The sequence below is a fragment of the Mirounga angustirostris genome, unplaced genomic scaffold (assembly GCF_029215605.1).
Source record: "Mirounga angustirostris isolate CCGP_5_RB_7025 unplaced genomic scaffold, mMirAng1.0.hap1 SCAF_16, whole genome shotgun sequence".
Classification (NCBI taxonomy): Eukaryota; Metazoa; Chordata; class Mammalia; order Carnivora; family Phocidae; genus Mirounga; species Mirounga angustirostris.
Genome location: NW_026991724.1, coordinates 51,257,621 through 51,278,701, shown reverse-complemented (window position 1 = coordinate 51,278,701; position 21,081 = coordinate 51,257,621). Strand labels below are relative to the sequence as shown.

The 21,081-nt window shown below is 45.7% G+C and overlaps 1 protein-coding gene across 3 annotated transcripts in view; it reads right to left on the bottom strand.

Annotated features, from left to right (window-relative positions):
- ARHGAP35 (Rho GTPase activating protein 35) overlaps positions 1-11,007 on the bottom strand; it is a 126,624-nt gene extending 115,617 nt beyond the window's left edge. For 2 of the 3 annotated variants that reach the window (XM_064580769.1, XM_064580770.1), the window contains exon 1: positions 10,393-11,007. The gene's annotated coding sequence lies outside the window, so the exon portion shown is untranslated. The remainder of the gene's footprint in view (positions 1-10,392) is intronic. The other variant, XM_045891807.3, reaches the window with a different exon arrangement.
- Between the last annotated feature and the right edge of the window lie 10,074 nt (positions 11,008-21,081).

The window sequence follows — 21,081 nt, the reverse complement described above, 5'->3', positions numbered from 1 at the left end:
TTAGCTCAATTTTTCCTTCATGTGTTTATAATAAACACCAAACATAATACAACCATACAGCCAAAACAAACAAACAAAAAAAACAAAAAAAAACAAAAAAACCCAAAACAAAACAAAACCCTTTTGTTAAAAAAAATACTAAAATCATTGTGGAAAACTCAGGAAAAAATTTTTCACTCAAAATTCTACAACACAGGAGCGCCTGGGTGGCTCAGATGGTTAAGCGTCTGCCTTCAGCTCAGGTCATGATCCCAGGGTCCTGGGATTGAGCCCCGCATCGGGCTCCTGACTCAGCGGGGAGCCTGCTTCTTCCTCTCCCTCTGCCTCTCCCACTGCTCATGCTCTCTCTATCTTTGTGTCTCAAATGAATAAATAAAATCTTAAAAAAAAAAATTCTACAACACAGAGATAAATACAAACAGCACTTTGGCATGTTTCTTTTACTTTTTCCCCCATATATATTTTAAAATAACTGGAATCATAGTGTTTATAGTTCTATATCCTGCTTTTTTCTCATACTTAATTTTATTTTGTGTGTACTTTCCCATGTCAAGAATTCTCCAAAAAACTTCCTTTTTAAATGACTCCATACTTTTTCCATAAAGCAACCATTCCCCTAAGATTAAAACATTTAGATTGTTTATTTTTTATACACATCACTATAGTTAACATCTTTGTATACAATCCTGGTCCTCATCTTTATTTCTTAGCCCATATAGATTCCTATAAGTTGATAGAGGATTTTATCTTTTAAAATATTGCCAGAGGGGCGCCTGGGCGGCTCAGTCGTTAAGCGTCTGCCTTTGGCTCAGGTCATGATCCCAGGGTCCTGGGATCGAGCCCCGCATTGGGCTCCCTGCTCCACAGGAAGCCTGCTTCTCCCTCTCCCGCTCCCCCTGCTTTTGTGTTCCTTCTCTCGCTGTGTCTCTCTGTGTCAAATAAATAAATAAAATCTTAAAAAAAAAAAAAAAAGATATTGCCAGGGCACCTGGGTGGCTCAGCCTGTTAGGAGTCTGCCTTCGTCTCGGGTCATGATTCCAGGATCTCGGGATCAAGCCCTGCATCGGGGTCCCTGCTCAGCGGGGACCTTGTTTCTCCCTCTGCTGCTCCCCCTGCTTGTGCTCTCCCTCTCTCCCTCTAATAAATAAATAAAACCTTTAAAAACTAAATACAAAATAAAACATTGCCAAAATGCTTTCCAGAAAGTTCACACCAAGTTTTTGTGCCTGACAGTCCCGATCGTACCACCAGCAGTGACCACTACCTATTTCTTTTTAATTCCCAGCAAAGAGAGACACAAAAACCTGAAATTACAACACAAATAGGGAAGATCTGTTATTAAAAGAATGCTTCCGTCACCTGTGGTAATTTGTACCAGGTCACTATTATCCCTTTTTTTTTTTTAAGATTTTATTTATTTATTTGACAGAGAGAGAGACAGCAAGAGAGGGAACACAAGCAGGGGGAGTGGGAGAGGGAGAAGCAGGCCTCCCACTGAGCAGGGAGCCCAACGAGGGGCTTGATCCCAGGACCCTGGGATCATGACCTGAGCTGAAGGCAGACACTTAACCGACTGAGCCATCCAAGCGCCCCCTATTACTCCATTCTTTTTTTTTTTTTTTAAGATTTTATTTATTTGGGCGCCTGGGTGGCTCAGATGGTTAGGTGTCTGCCTTTGGCTCAGGTCATGATCCCAGGGTCCTGGGATCAAGTCCCACATCGGGCTCCCTGCTCCTTGGGAGCCTGCTTCTCCCTCTGCCTCTCTCTCTCTGTGTCTCTCATGAATAAATAAATAAAATCTTTAAAAAAAAAAAGATTTTATTTATTTGACAGAGCACAAGCAGAGGGAGACAGAGGGAGAAGCAGGCTTCCCGCCGAGCAGGGCACCGGATGTGGGACTCGATCCCAGGACCCTGGGATCATGACCCGGGCCGAAGGCAGCCGCTTAACGACTGAGCCACCCAGGCGTCCCCCCTATTACTCCATTCTTGATCAGATATGTGACCTTGAACAAACGTGGAAAAGTTACAAATATCATTCTATACAATTCACATTCCTACAGTAAAATCAGGACTTAAATGCCTCCCACATGGAGACGCTCAAATAGTTTTCAACTTATTAAGAAGTGTGTGGAAAAGGAAATGACGCCCCATCATATAAAAAAGAGGTTTGGACAGTGTGTAGAAAATTCAGAAATGTACACTTTCAGATTTATGTACTTTTCTCCATGTAAGTTGCACCTTAATTTTTTTAAATAAAAAAAAACTTAATGAATCATGGAACACTACCTCAAAAACTAATGATGTAATGTATGGTGATTAACATAATAAAATTTAAAAAAACTTAAAGAGTATCTGTACAGAAAAAATATATGTATTTCTTGTATTCACAAAGAACATGAAATCACAACTATTTTAGCTAATGCTGCCATTTTTAAGCCTTTATGGCTGCTGGCTAATGCTGGGCATATGCCAACAGCAGAGACTCACTGCCTGAGCACTGAGAGGCCTTTTTCCCTTTTTCCTCATTTACCAAAGGTTTTATCTGCATTCCTCTAGTGACTGACCAATCAGAGGGAAAAAATCTCCGAGAAGTCAGCAGCATTCAAAAAGTATTCAATTATTTCAGGCCATTAGAAATGGTATCACAAAAGCAGCATGCACCAGCTTTCCACCTACAAACTTAACATTTTTGGAAAATAAAGACCTAGCGATACTTTTATCACCAAGCATTTAAAGTACACTACTCCCAGTGAAATAATTCCCTTGAAGTAAAAGCCACTCTAGTTAAAGATGCAGATTTTGAGAATCTAACAATCTTGTATTAATGCAGTACTGGCTTTCATTTGTACACAATCAATTTGTTACTGAACAAAGAATCCTTTTTAATTGCCCATGGCAATTAACAGTCATCATTTTCTTTTGTCTTATTCCTAACTAGTGCAGGCTATAATAAAACCATGATTTTGACCTTTCTTTTAAATGGAGATGGGGAGAAGTACAATGCAACTTTTTTTGTGTTAATTTTTTACACTTCAGGAGGCTGTTAGCTGTAGCTGGCCAGCACACTTTCACTCCAACATTATTTTTGGTTTTTTTTCACCCCAATATTATTTAATAACTTCGTGATTCATGAAAAAAGCATTGTAGTGAGTTCCACACAAATAAGTCAAGGGGCTAGGTGTAGTTTTGTCTGTACATTTCTAGTTGCCTAGAGAATTTTCTCAATTGAAAATTGTCAATTAGGAACCACTCAGATACTTTTCTACTTACCAAAGAAAATACAGACTTAAGGAGTCATTACATGACCAAATATGTCTATCTTACTATATTACTTCTTTTGGACAACTTATATATATATACATACGAAATATATATACGTATGTACACACACACACGTTATACCCGGGTGTGAATCCAGGTCAGAAATCAAATGCTCGGGTGCCTGGGTGGCTCAGCTGGTTAAGCGACTGCCTTCGGCTCAGGTCATGATCCTGGAGTCCCCGGATAGAGTCCCACATCAGGCTCCCTGCTCAGCAGGAGGTCTGCTTCTCCCTCTGCCCTCTTCCCTCTTGTGCTCTCATTCTCTCTCTCTCAAATAAATAAATAAAATCTTAAAAAAAAAAAAATCAAATGCTCGACTTTCTCAACATACTGGCTAGATAAGCTGGTACTTGGTATAGTGTGCCATAGAACCAACTGTGTGCTCAGTAGTCTGTGAATACGGAAGCCTTTAAGACTATTAATGTGGGGATGCCTCTCAAGAACGCAGAAATTCATGAGAATAGTCTATTCAACATATACTCCCTTCAACCCACCGTATGTTATATATAGCTAATCATTCACAACTGACTATAAATTCCTTAAGGGGATGAACTATAGCTTATTCTTATATCCCAGAGAAACAAGGCAGACTAATAAAATAAACACAGATCTTGGAATCAGACAGACACAGATTCATAACACAGCTTTCAACCTCTTAGCTGTGTAACGCTGGTCAGGACACTTACAATATCATGTATATTTGAGGATTAAATGCTGACTAGGAGGGCATGCCCTCTGAGCGTTTAAAGCCTAAAAATGGCCACTATAGTTGGTGCACATCTCTCCACCCATCTACCCCCCAAAAGAGAAAAACAAAAAGGCTTTGGCACCTGTTTGGGTTCAATCAACATATATGTAGTGGGGGGCCTACTACAAAATACCTACAAGGTATTTTGCTAGGTGTGACAGGAAATAAGAGATACATGATGGTCCCCACCCTCAAGGAACTTACTATCTGGAGAGAGGAAACAATCAAGTATTATTAGCTATAAAATAAGGCAGAACGGGAACGAACTAGTATAATCCCTTCATTTTTCAAACGAAGAAACTGTAGCCAAGAGAAGTGAAAATGATTTGGCCAAAGTCATACAGCTAGTAAGCAGCAGAGCTGGGGCTAGGGCCTGAGTTTCTTCATTATCAATTCAACATTCTTTACACCATAGGAAGCTGCCTCTCAATTGTTCAAATTTGATTTCCAACTGCAAATATTACCATAGTGACCGGCAAAAGGACATTTTCCAAATAAGAATGCACAGACACTAGGAGAGCAAAAAAAGGTATGAAATACCACAGATGCATAATGCAACAGTCACAACTGCCACAAATTTCATAAAATGAAAATGCTCATTTCAATAAAGGAAGATGAAGGAGATAGGCACGCCTGGCTATTTTCAACTAAAGTAAATATTACTTTCCTGTGATGATGGTTCATGGCTGAAAGTACCTGGTTCTCTGCTAATATATCAACTTAATGGTTCATCTTAGCACCACAGAAGCAAATAAATGAAAATTAGACTGACAGATGCCAAAAATTATTTTCAAGAATTCTTCATAGACAAAACCTCATTAAAGCATTGTATCAAATATTAAATAGAAATAAACTTTCAGGAAGATGAACATGAATGATTTGTTTGCATTTCTTAATACCAGCAATTCAAGTGCTATTCAGACACTGCTATTTGAGAGCCTAGGTCAACAATGACTCAGCTTGAAAGATTCCATACTGCTTTTAAAAGAGATGTATGGTTTTAGTTATGTAGTGAATACAATCTGGATGCCCCTTTCCCCCAAAATTATAAACTAATTTTCACATGAATGGCTGGAAAAGAGACAATGTTTATGTTTGAAAAAAGTATACAACAAAGGCAATCCAGTTCATTTTACTGCATTCCCCAGAGAAAGAGCACTTACCCCCAATTCTGGGCTACAGGATTTGATTGGGGGGGGATTTGCGGGGGGATGGAGAGGTTAAGAGTAGCACCAGGAGTCCAGTCCGAGTCCCAGCTCTAACTTGGTACGTGGTTCAGGACAACAAGAATCCACAACCAGAGCTGGACAGCACACTAGATTTCAGACTAGGAATGTGAAACCCAGAGAGGTGAAGTGATTTGTTCAAGGTTCCCACTAATTAGGTTAAGACCAGAAGATCTTCTGCGTGTACTTCCAATACTCCTTCAATTGTGACGGGAAACCTGTTAACCATGCCCCGTGCAAGTTCATTTCCCCATCTGTAAATCAGGAGGCTAGACTAGGCACGGGTTTTCAAGTTGTGTTGTGTGTCCAAGTTGTTTCAAGTTGTTGTCTGTCCAAGGGATTTCTGCTAGTCACCTTCCCTCTTCAAGTAAAGAATCTCCAAGTTACATATTTCAAATAACATGAAAAAGAAATTTTAAACAACTAGACTAGACGGTCAATAAAATGTCACATTGACTGGGTAAATTAAGACACCTAGCTGGTGAATGACAATAGTCACAGCAGATCACAGGAAGGCCCTGCAGGAAGCTCAACACCTCTCAGAAGGCCCCCACAAACTGAAGATGTGAAAGCAGAAGATACCAGAGGGAGATGGACAAACACTCTCACCGCGTCAATCTCCAACGGTATTGACCTGCTGTGTCTCCCTGTCACACAGAGACTGCAGAAACACCTATGAAAGCTGTAGTTTACGGTCATCTGTGAAACCCTCACTCTTCCCAGGCTGTCTTTTGCCAAAAGTTACCATCAGGCCCACAGATCTGCACATGGACAACTTCTTCCGTGTAACTCGTATCAAGAAGCTTGACTCTCTTCTGATTTTTTTTTCCACTGTCCTAAATGCTTTGGCCTTCATCGTGCCAAGAAAAAAGAGAAGATGGGTAAGGGAAGGGGGACATGGTCAAAAGAATAGTTTAAAAAAAAAAAAAGAAGAGAAGAACTTTGATCACACTAGTATTACAAAGATTTTCTCGGCACTGCAGGAGCCCTTGAAGACCTGTTACTACATAGAAAACAGTCATCTACTGCCATCTCCTGCTCCACACCCCACCCCCGACTGGCATATTAACTGTTCCAGAAGGCCAAGGCTACCACCTCCGATTTCTGTAGCACCCAATTCCATCATGAAAGCAAATGCTGACACTGAGGTTGGAGCCTCTGCTACCATCAGAGAAATCTAACAATCTTTTTAACACCAGTTACCAGTTTAGGAAGAAAAATCATCCCTTTGTTCTTCTGTCCCCTCTTCCTATTATGTAAACTTAGGCTTTGGCCATGCAGAAACTTTGTGTGCTGTCAGTGATGTTAAAACTCTAAAACACAAATTTAAGCAGTGCTGCACACATAACTGTCTTAACTAGCTAACACTTCCCCATTAAGAATAAATAACAACTATTTATACCAACATGGAAAACATAAATTCTAAAATTCAGAGACTGAATCATGATTCACAAGGCCAAAATTCAAAAATGAATGGAAATCAACAGAAAGATGAACCAAAATTCTTTAAGTCAATAATGGTGGTGGGGGGGAATAATAATAATGGTGAAGATACATGCTGTAGATATTTAAAATTACCACACTCTGCTTGTCAGAAACTTTAAAGTTCTAAGAACTCAGAAGCTAAAGGAACCATATGATCTATGATCTAGCCCCTCTTACTGTATCATAGACAAATACCCTAACATTTGATGAGTCAATGGTCCAATTCTGTAGATAATAGTGAATGCTTTTTTATTTCAAGTGTTCACACAGAACTATTTCTAAATAAGTGCTGAAGTAAACAAAGTTTGATCATAGCTCAGTTAAGAAATAAAGTCCTTCCAGTAAATGCTCATTCACAGCTGGATGGCTGCTTTAATATGCAATTGCCCTAGGCCACAGGGGGAAAAAAATCAGGCTTTTGATTTACTTAAGAAATAAATAAATAAACCTAGAACATTCAAAGGTTCCTTCTCCCAAGTTAAGGACAGAGAATGGTTAGATGTCTTTTCTGTTAAAAAAAAAAAAAAAAAAACACCTTTTTCTCTGAATAGATTTCCTAAACCCCACCCCCACCATAAGACCACTGAAGAAAAAGCTCCAAGAAAGGTAGCTAAGGTACATTTCTCAGGTAATAAGACCAAAAATCCTTTCGAATCAGCCAGTTCCTCGCACCCTTTCCTCACTCTACCAAATCAGATCACTCACAAGGCTTGGGGACTGTCAGGGCCCACCCACATACACCAAAGAGCCCCCCCACCCCCAGCATGGATCTGGCCAGAGGCATTCAGCTCCTGTGGCTGGGAGCGCCTGCAACACCAGAGGGCAGAAATGTGAGTGACACTTGGCACTCTCTCTTTCAACAAACAACCGCAACGGGCTTTCCAAACTCAGGCCGTAATCATTTTGAAGACCAGGACGCTGGAGCCTTCCTGGGGCACAGGTGAAAAGAAATAAGCCCACCCTCCCAAAGGTCACACTGCAAACCAGAGGCCATTAGGGAAGAAGGCAAGACTACAGCTTCTGCAGCCCCAGAGCCGTAAACACCAAATGGGGCTATTACCCCCTGTGGGATTGGGGAGAACTTGAGAACTAGCACTTCCCCAGCCAGAGGTAAAACAAAAATAAGACTGTCATGGGGGGGGGGCAAAAAAGCACACTTCTAAGTTCTTCTAAGGGGTGCTGGCTTGGAGGTGGAAGGGGGGAGAGAGTACAACTGTCTCTTTACAATAGCTCAGAGAAGGAGGGAGGGAAAGTGAGAAAGAAAGACCTGTGAACAGCTGCACTCTCCCGTTCCAAAGGACACAAAGCTGCAAAGCCCAGGGATCTGAAGGGGCTGGGGAGCAAGATGTGAATGAGGAAAAAAGGGGGGGGCAATGGAAACAGACCTACCCCTCACCATCACTAACCTTGGTAGAAGTAGGGAAAATGGGGGCGACAATCCCACTCCAGACAGCAGTAACCAGCCAACCACCCCCCACCTATTTACCCAGATCTCAGGATCCCTGGGGATAAAACCCTGAGGGTCAGGGTGCCCAGTGAATCTGCAGTCTAAACCAGAGCCTAGAGAACCCTAGGCCCAACCCAGCCCCTTCCCCTCCAAAGCTGAGGACTGGAGGCTAGAGGAAGACAAGCCTCAAGAGGGGAAGCACTCAGTGGGAATGGGCGGGTCACGGGTGGAAAGCTGGGAGCCCCCCCACCCCCATTAGGTTAGGTTCCTGACAGGAACCTAATGGGAAGAGAAGGAGATTGTCAGGATACAAACGGAAAGACAAGGTGAGGAAACAAGTCAACGAGGAACGGAATTAGGAATTGGGTATCAAAAGGGAGGGAGAATCTATCCAAGAACTGAAATGGCTCCAAGAGGGAGCTGGGGGGGTGGGGAGGCAGCCGGTGATAGGAAGGAATGGTTGAGAAGATATCCCTACTACTGGGCAGCCCTGGGAGAAAGAGAACTCAAAAAGGAGCTAGAAGGCAAGACAAAGGAGGGAGAACAAATACAAGAAAGGAAAGAGTGGAGGTTGAGGGCTGAATCAAAATGGGGGGGGGGGAGGTCAGGTGGAAAACTTAGAATTGAGAGAGACACAGGTGGGATGCAATTACCAGAAGACCAGGATTAAAGAGAACCACTCCAAGAAGGAACAGCAATAGTAAAGCTCAAATGGGTCAAAAAGATAGGTGGGCAAGTGGACAGCTCCAAAAGGAGCAGAGCTGGGAGACAAAACGTTAGAGCGGATGCGGCAGAGCTGAACAAATGAAAGAGCAAGTGCAAAAAGGATTTGGGGCAGGTCTATGAGATGCAGCGAAATGGGAAGGAAAGGGGGCGATGGGTCGGAGAAGTTATCAAAGATTTAGCGTGGTAAAGGGCAAGTCTAAGAAGGGCCAAAATGGAGAGGAGAGGACTTAGAGAAAGATGAGGCTGGAAGCAGGTCTCAAGCAGAGAAGAAGTGAAGGGGAAACAGGTCAAAGAAAGGGGGAGCAAATGAATGAGACAGCTCAACAGTGCCAATGAGGAGGTGGAGAGGAGAGGAAACCTCAAGGAGAACACTGGGCAGCACTGAGGCTGCGGACAGGCTGAGTTAGAGAGGTCAGAGAAGTGAATGGCAGAAATGAGAGCTGCAGGGTCATAGAGGGGGGAGGAGGCTGCTTCAGGGAAGGCAGAGTCGAAAAGCAAGCAGGTTAGGGGGCACAGCAAGATCTGAGATTGGGCAAAGGGCAGATCGGGTAGGTAGAAAGGTCTGGAAGAGAAAAAAAGGGTCTGAATGGCAAACGGGAGCAAGATCTGAAAAGGAGAGGAGGTGAGCATGGTGCATCCCAGTCCGAGAAGGGGCAGGGGACTGAACTGAGAGGCATGGAAGGGTCGGAGAGCTTGGAGGCATCCCGGGGGTGCAGCAGGTTCCGCGAGTGGGCAGTAGGGCCCAAGAGGGAGATGGAATTAAGTCCAAGGAGAAGACCTAGGGGCAGCAGTGCCAAGATGAACAAGGTCTCGGATGGATCGCCAAAGAGGTGGAACCGCGGGTCCTAGAGGGACAGTTCCCGGCGGTGCAACAGAGGACGGATAACAGTAGATGGGTCAAAGAAGGGAACAGATCTGGAGGGTGGTGAGATTGGATCGAAGAGGGGGCAGGCAGGCGGGTCACGAATCTCAAAGTGAAGGTCCAGAATTAAGGGATACACAATGGTTACTGAGGAGGTGGGTCCCAAGAGCACTGCAGAGTCCATGAGGGGCGAAGGGCATTACTGAGGGGCGGAAGAGGGACGGGGGAGGCGCAGAATTGGGAGCAGAGTGGCTTAAGTGAGGAGGGGGTGGCCGAAGCAGACACCGAGATCCCAAATGGGTCGGAAGGTAGGGGCAGACGCGGGGACAGCAGGGCTGGGGCGAGCAGGGACAGGTCCGAAGGGCGGGCGGGCCCCGCGGGCCGGGCCGCACCGCGAAGCAGCGGGGCCGGCGGGGCCCGGGGGGCTGGGGGGCCGGGGGGCCGCTCCCTCCCCTCCCCCTCCGGCTCCTCCATTGTTCGCGGGCTCCGGGCCCCGCCGTCCCCGCCTCCCCTTGGACCCCGCAGCGGGGCGGCGCCCGGCCTCGCCGCCGGGGCCCGCGAGCTCGCGCACTCACCAGCTGGGCGCCCTCAGCGCGGCTCCGGCCTCCAGGATCCCAGCAGCGGCGACGGCGGCCCCGGCGCCATGTTCTGCTGTTCCTCGTCCAGCGGCGGCTGAGGCGGCGGCGGCGGCGGCGGCTCCGGCGGCGGGGGGCCGGGCGGACCCTCCCTCGCGGGCTCCCTCCTCCGCCTCCTCCACCTCCTCCTCCCGCCGCGCCGCGGCTCTCCCTCGGGGCGGGGGGGCGGGGAGGGGAAGGGGGGAGGGGCGGGAACCAGGGGGAGGGCGGACCAGCCTCGCTCGCTCGCTCCCTCCCTCCTTCGCAATGGCGGCGGCGGCGCCTCCTTCCTGCAGCCGCCGCTCCCGCGCGCGCACGCTCCTCGCTACTGCGCGTGCGTGGCGTGCGAACCGTTGCAGGAGGATAACGGCCCCTGGGCGCGCGCCGCAAGGGGATAACCGGCGCCGGGCAGGAGACGAAGCGAGGGCGTCTACGCGCCTAAGGGGCTCAGTGCCACTACCGCGGCCTCTGGCTGGGAACGGGCGCGGAGGCCATAATGTGCGTGCGCCTCAAAGAAATGCCGCTACTGCGGTGGCTGCGGCGCGAGACAGCACCAGGCAGCCTGCGACCGGGCAGAAGGAATGGGTGGGCAAGTGCGCGTGCGCGGGAGGGACTGCCTGGCGCGAGGCGGAGGGAGTGGCCCGCGGGAGTAGCGCGCGCCCTTGCGCGCGCCAGAAGCAGCCGATCCCCTCCTGGCGGGGGCTCGTGGAGAAAGCGGGAGGGGAGAGGCACAGCCCGGCTTTGGGGGCGGGGGCGAAGGGCGCGATCCCGCTCGCGCGGGACCTGACCAGCCAATGGGACGCAAGGGGAGGTGGGTTTGCCGCGCGAGCCTCAGCCCCTGGGATAACGGAGGAGGTGAGATGGAGCGACGTAGCGTGGGGCGGTGGGGAGGTGCTGAGGAGAAGGGAGAACACCCAGCGAGGGAGTTGATTGGGGAGCACGAGGAGGCGTGGCCCGTCTCAGCCCATTCCAAGCCTGGCAATTTGTCGTTCCGGAAGAAGGGGCAGGGCTAGGGAGCGCGTGCTCTTTCCCTCGGCAAGTGAAGAAAATCTGCAGGCAGCGCGCACGTTGATACGACTTGCTCTGGGTTCTGTGATCGCTCGAAATCCGGGAGAGGGACAAGGGTCTGCTCCTGCGTGCAGGCCTGACCTCCAAGTCAGCATTGTGCAAATGACTGCAAATCAAATGTCAGTTCCGGCCCGTGCAGTGTAAACAGTAGTGATGGGAAGGGGCACCGCCATAACCTTTTAAGTTCTTCTGAACTGAGGAGGGGTTCCTCTGGGACCCCTCCGGAAGTACGCATGGTGGAAGATGAGCGCTCTGGGCACCGAGTCAATATTTACGGAATGCATGAAGAAGGGCTGTTGCCTATTATATTTTGCGTTTATTTCCTCACAAAGTGGATTAATAATTGTACCTCCCTCATAGGGTTGCTGAGAGAATTAAATGAGATATATTTGTAAAGTGCTAAACTTTATTTCTTTTTATTTTATTTATTATTATTTTTTATTTTTTTCAAGTAATCTCTATGGCCAATATGGGGTTCAAACTCACACCCCGGAGATCAAGAGTCACATGCTCCACTGACTAAGCCATCTAGGTGCCCCTCATGACCGCAAGTTTTAAAATATCCATTAAATAAAGGTTTTTTGGTTACTGATCAGAGTCCTTTCCCTTGACTTTTTTAACTTAGCGGGTTTTAGGCATATAATCTTGATTTTTAGATGCCTGTGACTGTTTTTTGTTGTCTTAAAAGTCTAAATTCTGTAAGCCAAACTAATCAAGTGCATGGCCCAGGTTTTCTTTACGCTGTCACCGCAAACCTTGGTTTATAAATGATTTTGAGATCACTTAAGGGAACAGCAGATTCCCCACAAATCAATATCTTTATAACTCCAATGCAATGTTCAGGTGGTTCGATTCTTGGAAAGACTGTGAACTGACAGCACCCACAATAAAGAACACTGGCTTCACTCTGGACCTAAATGTCCCTCTCCCTGTCTTTTGGAGCCTGTCAACTCTACCTTGTCCTTTGAGTCTCAGCTTAACATCACTTCCTCAGAGTGGCCTCCCAGATTTGGTCGGTCTGACTCCTTATTTGATGAAAACAGTACTTTATGCTAGATGACATTCTAAAACACTTTAAACATATTAACAACTCACTTAATCCTCAACATCTTATTTGTAGGTTATAGTTGTTATGGTTCTACTAAACTAAAACACACGGAGGTTACACAGCTAGTCAGTGGCAGATTTGAAATTAAACCCGACAGTGGGGGTCTGATGACTACAAACTTACTACTTCTTCATAGCACTCCACCAGGGCCTGAAGTTCTGTATTGGTATCCCCATTTTATGTGTGAGCCCTCTGAAGGCAGGGACTCTGTCTGGCCATTTCTTCAGTCTGGTAAATGGCCCACAATAAATACACCTTAATGAATAAATGAATGAATCCCATACTAAACAATGGGGATGGCTGAAAAGACAGAGTCCTTGTCTAATGACTAACTCCTACCCCTCTTTCTGACACTAGTTCATATGACCCCTCATCCAGAAGGCCCTCCTAACCCACAGGCTTGCTCAGGCACTCCCTCTACACTCCCAGAGCCCCTTGGGGTCCTCCATCCAATCCCTGACCGCTCTGGGTTTTCCCTGTCTGGTGATGGGTCTTTCTCACCGGACTGTGAACCCCGTGAGGGCAGGGCCGGGACTGTCTCAGCCAATGTTGATGTATCCAACACAGGTCAAGGCACGAGGCAGGGGCTCATGCAGTGTTTCCTTGACTGAATGATCGGAACTTTCAAGGGGCAAGCCTTCCCAGCTCTGCAATTCTTTCCAGTGCGCTGGAGGGCCGGTGTTAGCTGAACAAGCCTACCACAGGAAGCAGGCTTCCCTGGGGGCAGCCGCCCCTGCACACCCGGCTAGCCTCCACTCCAGGATAAATAAACAACCGAGTAAACAATTAGCTGACAGAAGTGTCGACTGCTGGCCTGGGCCTCTGTCAAGATTTACCAAGCATCACCCAGAAAGGCCCCAAGGACTGGATGTCACACCAGCCAGAGAGGCCGGGTAGCTACGAGGCGGGATCCGGGGTGCTGGACCCTGATCGGAGAGAGGCACAGCCAGAAAAATTCACAAAAGAGTTTTGCAAAGAGGGTGAATGTGCTGGAGCAAATTCTCTCTACATTCCTCAGAGCCTGGAAGAAGCAGACAGGGTGGAGACCAGGTCTGCGCTCGTCCAAAAGTCAGTGAGCTCACAGCGCCTCCTATAAACCGAACTGGGGAAGCAGCGTCTCGCTGATGCCGCGGGGGATGTCAGAGAGCGCTGAACTCTTCCGCCATTGGTCGGAAGGGCAGCCAATCGCGAGGAAGGAACTTGAGGCGGGGATGCTCGGATTCACTGCTGGATCCCGTGGCCCCGGCCAGTGGCTGACAGGTAGTGGGCACGCACTAAATAGCTGATGGAAGGATGGATGATGAACTTCTCAATTTCTATAGAATTTGAAAATGGAAAGATGACATGGATACCGAGAAGTGTACAGCTCGACGAATAATTAACAAAGAAACACACCGCCTGTAACCTGCACCCAGATAAACAGAATGTGACCCACCTCTCAGAAGCCCATCCCCCGGACCCCGTCCAGTCACTCCCCTCCCCCCACGACAAAAATCTATCCTGATTTCTATGGCTGTAGATTATTTTTGCCCGTTTTTACATTTTATATAAATGAAATTATACCAAAAATGGCCCCTTTTATTTTTTTTTTAAAGATTTTATTTATTTATTTGACAGAGAGAGACACAGCGAGAGAGAGAACACAAGCACGGGGAGTGGCAGAGGGAGAAGCAGGCTCCCCGCGGAGCAGGGAGCCCGACGCGGGGCTCGATCCCAGGACCCTGGGATCATGACCTGAGCCAAAGGCAGACGCTTAACGACTGAGCCACCCAGGCGCCCCAAAATATGGCCTATTTTAATCAACATTGTTAGATTCATCGACGTTACTGGATGTAGCTATAGCTCGTTCATTCTCAATGCTGTGTAGTATTCCACTGTGTGAATGAAATACAGTATATTTATCCATTCTATTGTCGGTGAACATCTGGGTAATTTCCATTTGGGGGCTATTATGAATAGTGCTGCTCTGACAATCTAGAATATGTCTTTTGATAGGGTGCCTGGGTGGCACAGTTATGGTTAAGCGTCTGACTCTTGGTTTGGGCTCATGTCATAATCTCAGGGTCATGATTTCATGAGATCGAGCCCCCAGTCCACTCCTCGCTCAGTGTGGAGTCTGCATGAGATTCTCTCTCCTTCTCTTTTTGCCATTCCCGCTCGTGTTCACTCTCTCTCTCGAATAAATAAATAAATATTTAAATAAATATGTCTTTTGGGGCGCCTGGGTGGCTCAGTCATTGAGCATCTGTCTTCGGCTGGGGTCATGATCCCAGGGTCCTGGGATCGAGCCCTGCATGGGGCTCCCCACTCTGCGGGAGGTCTGCTTCTCCCTCTCCCACTCCCCCTGCTCGTGTTCCCTCTCTCGCTGTGTCTCTCTCTGTCAAATAAATAAATGGAATCTTTATAAATAAATAAATAAATAAATAAATAAATAAATAAATAAATAAGTAAATAAATAAATAAGTAAGTCTTTTGGTAAACATATGTATTTGTTTCTGCTAGCTACGTACCTGAGTGAAATGGCTGGTTACCGAGTGTGCGTGTGTTCACCTTCCCCAAAGTGGATGTACCAATTTCCATCACAGGAGTTATGTGTAAGAATTTCAACTGCTTCACCTTTTCCATCTTTTTAATTTAATTTTGGCCATCCTAATGGTTGTGTAGTTGTATCCTTTGTAGTCTTAATTTGTCTTTCCCCAATGATTCCTGAGGTTGAGCATCTTTCCATGGCTATATAAGCCATCTGAACAGCATCTTTTGTGAAGTGTTGTCCAAGTCTTTTGCCCATTTCCCCACTGTTATAGATTATCTTCTTTATTTATTTTAAATTATGCAATACTGCATGAATTTCTTGTCCTTGCAAGAAATTAAAATACTCTAGATAAAATTCAGTCTCCATGGAGTATTCAACCCCATCCCACTTACCTCTTCAGAAATGTGTTTTCTTCCAGACCTCTCTATATACTCACATGAATGCAGCATAGTATAGTGGCCCGAGGCATTGACTCTGGAGCCAGAATGCCTGGACTAGAATCTCACCTCCACCATTTACAATAGCTGTGTGACCTTGGGCAAGTTACTCAACTTCTCTGCACCTCAATTTCCTCATCTTTAAAATGGGGCTGAGGGCACCTGGGTGGCTCAGATGGTTAAGCGTCTGCCTTCAGCTCAGGTCATGATCCCAAGATCCTGGGATCGAGTCCCGCATCGGGCTTCCTGCTCCTTGGGGAGCCTTCTTCTCCCTCTGCCTCTCTCTCTGTCTCTCATGAATAAATAAATAAAAATCTTTAAAAAAATAAAATAAAATGGGGTTGATAATATTAATACCTAACTCACAGGCTTGTTTTGAGGTTTCAATAAGCGAATTGCTTAGAAAAATGCCTGGAACATGGTAAATGCTGTACTGGTGATAGCTACATCTGAGTTGTGAAGATTTTTTTTTTTAATATAAATCTTGTAACATTTTCATTGTGGTATAATGTAAATAACATAGGGCTGCCTGGGTGGCTCAGTCGGTTAAGTGTCTGCCTTCAGCTCAGGTCATGATCCCAGGGTCCTGGGATCGAGTCCGACATCAGGCTCCTTGCTCAGTGGGGAGCCTACTTCTCCCTCTGCCTGCCGCTCCCCACTGCTTGTATGCGTGTTCTCTCTCTGACAAATAAATAAATGAAATCTTTAAAAAGGATAAGTGAAATCATACATTTGTTCCTTCATGTCTGGTTTATTTCACCTAGCACCATGTTTTCAAGTTTCATCCATGTTGCAGCATGGATTTGAATTTAATTCCTTTTTAAGATTGAATCATGTTCCATTGTATATATGACATCTTGCTTATCCATTCATCTGTTAAGAAACATTTTGGGGTTTTGGCTATTGTGAATTATGCTCTAGGAACGTTGGTGTACATGTATTTGAATCCCTGTTTTCAGTCATTTGGAATATATACTTAAGCATAAAATTGCTGTATCATGTGGTAATTCTACATTTAACTTTTCTGTGGAACCACCAAACTGTTTTCCACAGTGGATGTACCATTTTCCATTCCCACCAGAAATGTTCAAGGGTTCCAGTTTTCCCATATCCTTGCCAACACTTGTTACTGCTTTTTGTGCTTGGTTTCTTTTGTTTTTGATGATAGCCATCCTAAACGTTGGGAAGTGGTATCCAATGTGGCTTTCATTTGCATTTCCCTGAAGACTAGTGATGTTGAGCACATTTTCCTATCCTTATTTGCTGTTTGTATATCTTCTCTGGAGAGATGTCTATTCGAATCCTTTGCCCATTTTTAAATTGAGATTTGTTGTTGTTGGGCGGCAGGAGTTCTTCATATATTCTGGATATCAATCTCTTATCAGATATATGCTTTGCAAATATTTTCTTCCATTCTATGGGTTGTCTTTGCACTCTCTTGATAGTGTCCTTTGATGCACAAAAGTTTTTAATTTTAAAGTATTTTATTTATTTATTTGATAGAGAGAGACACAGCGAGAGAGGGAACTCAAGCAGGGGGTTTCGGAGAGGGAGAAGCAGGCTTCCCGCTGAGCAGGGAGACCGATGCGGGGCTCGATCCCAGGACCCTGGGATCATGACCTGAGCCGAAGGCAGACACTTAACAGAGCCATCCAGGCGTCCCCAAAAGGTTTTAATTTTGATGCACAGTTTTTTTTTTCTTGTGTTGCTTATGTGTTTGGTATCAGGTGGATCACATAATTTTTAAAAGGAAAAATGTGGTAGACATTACCTTAGCCAAATGATCAAACTCACCAAGAATGAGACAAACCAGCATCACACACCCCTCATGGGATACTCTGAGAAGAACATAGAATCTTTCTGTGATATTCCTGCCCCAAATGTCAAACCTGGATCTAATCATGAGGAAATACCAGACAAAACCACATGAAGGGACATTTTGTTATGTAACTGATGTGGACTCTTCAAAAATGTCAGTGTCTTGAAATACTGACAAAGCAAGGGGACTGTTCCGGATTAAAGAAAGCTAAGGGAACATGATAATTAAATGCCACCTGTGATCCTGGATTGGATTCTGGAACAGAAAAAAATAAAATAAAATAAAAAATAAAAACCCTAGAGGTGCCTGGATGGCTCAGTCGGTTAAGCATCCAACTCTTGATCTCAGCTCAGGTCTTGATCTCAAGGTCATGAGTTCAAGCCCCACATTGGGCTCCATGCTGGAGGTGGAGCCTCCTAAAAGAAAGAAGGAAAGGAAGAAAGGAGGAAAGAAAGAAAGAAAGAAAGGAAGAAAGAAAGAAAGAAAGAAAGAAAGAAAGAAAGAGAGAGAAAGAAAGAAAGAGAAAGAAAGAAAGAAAGAAAGAAAGAAAGAAAGAAAGAAAGAAAGAAAGAATCTATAAGGTATATTACTGGGATGATCAGGGGTATTTTAATATGGATCTATATTAGATAATAGTGTAGTATTAAGGTCAAATTCCCTGAATGTGATAATTGTGTTGTTATGGAAGAGGTTAAGAAGGAGAAGTCCTCGTTTTTAAGAGGAACATGTTGAAGCATGAAGCCTTTTGGAATGAAGGGGCACAACGTCTGCAACTAATTTTTTTTTTTAAGATTTTATTTATTTATTTGACAGAGAGAGACACAGCGAGAGAGGGAATACAAGCAGGGGGAGTGGGAGAGGGAGAAGCAGGCTTCCCGCGGAGCAGGGAGCCGGATGCGGGGCTCGATCCCAGGACTCTGGGATCATGACCTGAGCCCAGACGCTTAACGACTGAGCCACCCAGGCGCTCCTGTCTGCAACTAATTTAAAACAGTTACAATACGAGCGCCTGGCTGGCTTGGTCAGTACAGCATGCAACTCTTAATCTCAGGATCGTGAGTTTGAGCCCCATGTTGGGTGTAGAGATTTCTTAAAAATAAAATCTTTTATTAAAAATGTTTCCAGGGCGGGGCGCCTGGGTGGCTCAGTCATTAAGCGTCTGCCTTTGGCTCAGGTCATGATCCCAGGGTCCTGGGATGGAGCCCCGCATCAGGCTCCCTGCTCCGCATCGGGCTCCCTGCTCTGCAGGAGGCCTGCTTCTCCCTCTCCCACTCCCCCTGCTTGTGTTCCCTCTCTCGCTGTGTGTCTCTCTGTCAAATAAATAAAATCTTTTTTTTTAAGATTTTATTTATTTATTTGAGAGAGAGAATGAGAGACAGAGAGCACGAGAGGGAAGAGGGTCAGAGGAGAAGCAGACCCCCCGCTGAGCAGGGAGCCCGATGTGGGACTCGATCCCAGGACTCCAGGATCATGACCTGAGCTGAAGGCAGTCGCTTAACCAGTTGAGCCACCCAGGCGCCCCATAAATAAAATCTTAAAAAAAAAAAAGTTTCCAGGGCATGTGGGTGGCTCAGTTGGTAAAGTAGCTGCCTTTGGCTCAGGTCATGATATCGGGTTCCTGGGGTATAGCTTGCATGGGGTTCCCTGCTCAGTGGGGAGTCTGCTTCTCCCTCTCCCTCTGCCCCTCCTCCCTGCTTGTACTCTCTTTCTCAAACAAATAAATAAAACCTTTTTTTAAAGATTTTATTTATTTATTTGCCAGAGAGAGAGAGAGCAGGAGACTATATCCCCTGCAACATTAATCATCGGTTGGTTAATTTCCACTCACCTTCTGATCTCAGCTCAAATGCCACTCCCTCTAGGGAAGCTGTCCCTAACATTTCAGCTAGGTCAGGTGCCTCTGCTATAAGCTGTTGTGGCAGCCAGGACTCTAAGATGAACTGCAACAATCCTCACCAGATATTCATGTTCCTTCCTGTATAGGATAGGGCTGATCTGTGTACCAACAAGATATGGCAGAAATGAAAGGGTGTGACATCTGAGGCAAGCAAGGTCATAGACGATATTGCTGCTTTGGCCTTGCCCTTTCTTGGATCATTCACTCTGGGGGAAAAATAGCTGCCACATGAGGACACTCATGTGTCCTTGTGGAGAGGTCCGCCTGGTGAGGAACTGAGTCTTCCCATCAAGAGCCAGCATTACGGGTGCCTGGCAGCTCAGTCGGTTAAGCATCTGCCTTTGGCTCAGGTCATAATCCCAGGGTCCTGGGATCGAGCCCCACATTGGCTCCCTGCTCAGTGGGCAGCCTGGTTTTCCCTTTCTCTCTGCAGCTCCCCTTGCTTGTACGTGCTCTCTCTCTCTCTCTGTCAAATAAATAAATAAAATCTTAAAAAAAAAAAAAAGAGGGTGCCTGGGTGGCTCAGTTGGTTAAGCAACTGCCTTCGGCTCAGGTCATGATCCTGAAGTCCTGGGATCGAGTCCCACGTTGGGCTCCCTGCTCAGCGGGGGGTCTGCTTCTCCCTCTGACCCTCTTCCCTCTCGTGCTCTCTGTCTCTCATTCTCTCTCTCTCAAATAAATAAAATCTTGAAAAAAAAAAAAAGAGCCAGCATTAATCACCAACCCTAGGAGTGAGCCATCTGGGAGGAAGATCCTCAGCCCTAATCAAGTGTTCAAATGACTAAATTCCCAGCTGATGTCTTTTTTTTTTTTTTAAGATTTTATTTACTTATTTGAGAGAGAGAACACCAACATGAGCAGGGGAAAAGGTAGGGAGAGAGGCAGAGGGACAAGCAGATTTCCTGCTGAGCAGGGAGCCCAGCGTGGGGCTGGATCCCAGGACCCTGAGATCATGACCTGAGCTGAAGGCAGACACTTAACTGACTGAGCCACCATGGCACCCCTAGCCCCGAGCTGATGCTTGACTACAACCTCATGAGAGACTCCAAGCCAGAACCATCCAGTTAAACTGCTCCCAAATTCCTGACCCACAGAAACTGTGAGATAAGAAATATTTACTGTTTGCTAAGTAATTTTTAAATTTATTTGCATAATGTCCTTTATGTCTATTTCCCCAGCTAGACCATGGATGTTGACAGTTTGGGGACAGTGTCTGTTTTTTTGATACCTGTTCATTCATTCATTCAGCAAATGTTTGCTGAACACCAGACTTGTGCCAGGCTCTAAGCTGAGCACTGGAAATCAGGGTTGGAACTAAGGTGAGGCAACCGAGGTGTTCAGAGAACAAATTTCAAAGAAATGCTCACTTTCAGGCTCATGCAAGAGCTGGGTAAGCACCTAAGAGTGAGTGCCTTTTTAAAATTTTATACCCTGGTGACCTTGTTTACCTTATCTCGGTCCCAACCCTATTAGAGCAGTTCACAAAACAGAAATGATCCCTAACCTTTTTTTGCCCTTGCAATAATTCCATAGCTATGTATTAGTTCTTCTGCTAATACTATACTTTAATTTACATTGTTCTATGATATGCTTTGTTTTGATTAGGGTTAATTCTTTCCTCGGTATCAATAGTAATACTTCATTGAGTGCTTACAAAGTTTTACCATGTTCTAGATGATGTAGATACGTTAATAGACAGGGTCCCTGCCCTCAACCACCTAATGGGAGATACAGACAACACACACACACACCCCAAATAAAATCATTAAAAATTGTAATAAAGGGGTG